The following is a 4630-nucleotide window of genomic DNA, read 5'->3' as shown; positions in this document are numbered from 1 at the left end:
GGGTGGCTCGAGCTTCCTGGCAAGGGCGCAGACGCGGGGGACACGGCTGGGTGGAAGCATGGGCCCAGACCACAGGCTGCTGGATCTCCAGGCCCGGCCCCCTCCCACTGCCCTGGCACCCAGGGGGTCCCGACTCGGGTCCCATCTGCACTGGCCTCCTCTCTGCCTCCCTGAGTTCAGACCAATGTGGGGCAAGGGGTGTGTCGTGCCCCCAGAACAGGGCCCGACGCTAGTGTGCTTATCCCAGACCCCGCCAGCAACGGATGCTGTCCCGGGGAAGGGCCAGGCCATGGCCAGGCTACAGGAGGTGAAGTGCCGGGTGGGAGGACCAGATAAGCAGGACCTGAAATCACGGCAAGCCCTGGCCATCCCTCAGACAGCTTAAACGTGCCACCATCCCCCGAGGAGGCGCTGTCACTGTCACCAGGGCCCCCGCCCCGGGGGCGGGGGCAGGCTGTGGGTCTCCAGGCCCCTCAGTGGGCAGGTGGCAGCAGGTGGACGCATTCAAGGCACTGGCCACAGAGTCTGCCCCATCCCCACTCCAGTGACAGGTGTCTGCGCCTGTCCTGCCCTATCTCCCTCTTGCCACCGGTGTGCAAGGGCAATCCCAGCCGCTCAGGTCACCGTTCCTCTGCGGCCCTGTTCAGAGCCTCCCTCACCTCTGTGCCCAGTGCCCCACCCCGAGCCCTCCATGCTTTTCCGCCCTCCGCACACAACTCTTGATGTCCCTCCTGCGGCCGCACAGCCACCCTGCTCCTCCCCTGGGTGGCGGCCAGCTTCACCCCCCGGATGTAGGGAAGGGCCTTAGAGCCAGCCAAGGCTCAAGCTTTCAGGCCTCCTCTCCCAACTGGGCAGCTGAAAACGTGCTGGCCATGCCCCCCTTCTGGAAGCACTTTCTGGGCCACCATGAGCTCAGATTCAGATCACAGTCGCTTCCCAGCCACAGCCCAGTAAAAGAAGCACGAGCTCAGAAACGGACAGGAAGACGAGCAGGCAGGGGCCAGTGGCAGCTCCCCAACACCCAGACCCAGGGCCCCCTCAGCCTCCAGCCACTCGTCCCCAGCATGCAGGGGGCAGGCAGAGCAGGGGCAGCCACTGGTCCGCAGGAAAGGGGCATGGTGCCCAGCGTTACTGCCCCGGGGCTGGCCTACGGCCAGTCCCTGGAGACTCTACTTCTAGAAGCTGCTCAGGTGGAGAAGGGGCAGAGGCAGACCCAGAGAAGTCCAGCCGCAGTTGGGGGGAATAGAGATGGTCCCCCCCAGGCACCGCCTTCTCCCCTCGGCCCACCAGACGCCCCTCCCGCCGACTCACCCAGAGCCTCCTGCCTGCTCCCTGTACCAGTCCGCCAGGAGGAGACAGTCCTGTCTCCCAACCTTTCCGAACCCCGCCTGCTGGACGGGCCCCCATGGGAGAATGGCCCCAGAGCCAGGCTGAGCTTAACCAGGAGGCTCCGTCCCCACCGCGGACTCCACGTCACACCCAGGCAGCCATGAGGCGTGCTAGGCGTCAGCGGCAGAAAAGATGCCGCCCTGGAGGGGGGAAACGGGACCCTGACGACAGCCCTGAGGACAGAGGCCACGGGACAGACCAGGCCTGAGCCTGAGGCCCGCCCAGGCAGGGGTCAGGAGGGAGCGTGACTGGGGTGCCATCCCTGCCAGGGCTTCTGGTGGGGGTGGGGAACAGGCAGATGGCACCAGGAAAAGGACCACCGAGACCCCATCCTGCTGGGGAGAAATGGCTTGGGACCTGGCCCCACTGAGCAAATCCCCCAGAGGACACCCCGGCTGCTAGGAGACAGGGAAGTGCGAGGCCTGGGCCTCAGCCAGGTTCCCACGCAGGGTGTCCAGCCCGGGCCACCCACCCAGAGCCAGCAGGGATGGTGGCCCAGCTCCAACAGGCCCCACGCCCACGCCCGAGCCCCGCTCACCAGCAGGTGCCAGAAGCAGAGATGAGGTCGCGGCCACACGCCTTCCCCCAGGCTGGCCCCACCTCACCTACTAAGTCTAGGGACGGGGTGGCCGGTCGCCCCAGTTGGGAGCAGCCCCCCATCCTGCAGGTCCAGCTGCGGGCAGGGCAGGGCAGGGGGATGGTGGAGCTGACCACCCACACCCCACGGCCAGCCTCCACCCCTGCTCTGGCCACACCTCTGCACCCGACCCTCCCTGCTGCCCGCTCCCCCAGGAGGATGGGAGGGACCCGGCTGAGGAAAGGGGAGCACCGGCCCCTCAGGACGGGACTGCCGCCCACCCGACAGTGAGGGAGCCCCAGCACTTCAACAAGGGAGACAGTAGTCTGGAGACCCTTGGGATTCCCATGCAGGCCCCCAGCACGGGCGGCCTCACCCAACTCCAGGGCGCAGGGCCAGGGCGCTCCAGGGCAGCCACCTCCACACCCCCCAGGAACCCCGATGAAGCCAGTGATGGGAGAGAGTGTGTGTGTGTGTGTGTGTGTGTGTGTGTGTGTGTGTGTGTGTGGAAGGCCCCCACAAGCCCAGCGAGGCCGCAGCCAGGGGAGCAGGACTGAGGAAAGTGCTAAACAATGGGCGGGGCTGGGGGACTGCCCTGCGGTCAGAGCACCTACTGAGGACGGGCCAGGTACTGACGCCCGTACTCAGCGGGGGGAGGCACCCAGGTCCTCGGGCGGGCGGAGAGGGTGAGGGCCAAGGATGAGCACTGCAGGTGGGCGGCGGCCGGGCGGGGACAGGGCCTGGCCGCTGCCCTGATTATGCCCATCCACAGAGCAGGCCGCTAGGAAGAGCTCCCTCGGGCGAGGGAGGACCAGCGCCCACGCAGTGCCCTGGGCCCCCGTGGGCAGGCCGCCTCAGAGGGAAGACTGCAGGGAAGCCGGGCCCGCCTTGTCGTGCCTTCTGCCCAGGGCTGAGGGACTGGAAGATGGCTCTACTTTGGGGGACAGTCAGATGGCCCAGGAGTGTGGGGCTGCAGCGGGCCCGCGCGTCCCCCGGAGCCCCAGGACCCCGCGGCCCCACATCGCGGCCGGAGGGTGTCCCCGGCAGCCACCACCACAGCCACGAGGCCGGGCCCAGCAAGCACGGCCTCGGCCTCGGCCTCTGCTCCTGGGACGGAGACAGAGAGCCTGGCTCTCCCGACACCCACGGTCCTGGGGTTCAAGAAGTGCATGGCGGCCTCGGACGGGGCCGGAGAGCTGTCGCCAAGGGCCCCGGCGTTGCCCAGCAGCGAGAGCCAACAGGAAAGGCACTCACCGCCCACAGAACCTGCGTGAGAAATTCAGAGCCACCAAGCGTGTCACCGGGGAGTCGCGTCTGACTCCCAGGCAAGAAGGATGCGGCGGGCACCTCTCCCTCGGCCACAGTGGGAGCTCCTTGCTGGGACCAAAGGGACACTCGCCTGCCACCCCGGGCTGGCGCCTGCCACTGCTGAGCCGTCACAGCCCGGCCCGGGGCGACCTGGCATGGTCACTGAGGACAGGGGCTCGCCAGCCTGCAACCTCACAGTGGGGCCCACCCTTCTCTGCTCCCTGCCCCTACCCACTTCCCAGCTGCGTGGTGGGAGGCTGGCGGGGCGGGGAGGGGAGCTGGGAGAGGAGGGCCTGCACCTATGGGCACAGAGAGGCCACCCCAGCCTCAGGCAAGGTAGCTGCCCCCGCCCCCACCCCACTGAGAAGGAGAGGGGGCGGGGACCTTGGAGGTCGGGGAGCACTGGGGCCCAGGCCTGGGTGCGCACTTGCACGGCCCTGGCAGTGGATGGGCTGCTGTGATGCGAAAGCGCTTCTGGCCCCCGCGCCTTGGCAGCGCAACTAGGCAGGACGCCCATCGGGGCTGTAAACTCCTGGGCAGAGGGCACGCACCGCTGGCCTTGTGGGCCACGCTGGGGTCCTGTCACATGTTCTTTCTTTCCTCTGGCTTTTTTTGTTTTTTAACTTTGGTTTTTAAAATTTTATTTATTTTTGGCTGTGGTGGGTCTTTGTCGCTGCGCGCGGGCTTTCTCTAGTTGCGGTGTGCGGGCTTCTCACTGCGGTGGCTTCTCTCGTTGCGGAACACGAGCTCTAGGTATGCGGGCTTCAGTAGTTCAGGCTCGCGGGCTCAGTAGCTGTGGCGCACGGGTTTCGCTGCCGCGCGGCACGTGGGATCTTCCCGGACCAGGGCTCGAACCCGTGTTCCCTGCATGGGCAGGCGGATTCTTAACCGCTGCACCACCAGGGAAGGCCCTCTTTCTCTGGCTTTTTGTGTGTTTTGTCTGCAACCGTTTAAAGGTGAAAACCCACCGTGCCCTTGCAAACACAGGCCCTGCTTCTCTGGGTCCCGGGCTGGAACCTGCCACCCCTGCTCAGACATAGGACGCATTCCCAAGGGGGCCTGTGCGGACCAGGAGTCCCGCACACAGATTCTGGAGCGAGGACACTCCTTTGAGCCTTCTCATCCGCCATGAACGCGAACAAGCTACGCCCTAGCGGGTACCGTCCCCTCCTCCGCTCTTCCTGGGTTGACCCGTGTAAGCCATAAACTTACAGCAGAGGTGAGGGGGTGTCACTTCGAGGTGAAGTTCTTAGAGAAACACTGAGGCCTCGATCTCGGGGCTGCTCTGTGCTAGGTCGTGGGCTCTGGCGAAGCCCCACCCTGAGCACCCCTAGGGAGAGGCCCGGTGGGGAGGCC

The sequence above is a fragment of the Phocoena sinus genome, chromosome X (genome assembly GCF_008692025.1).
Source record: "Phocoena sinus isolate mPhoSin1 chromosome X, mPhoSin1.pri, whole genome shotgun sequence".
Taxonomy (NCBI): Eukaryota; Metazoa; Chordata; class Mammalia; order Artiodactyla; family Phocoenidae; genus Phocoena; species Phocoena sinus.
The sequence above is the reverse complement of the archived record's forward strand: the minus strand, read 5'-3'. Positions refer to the sequence as shown.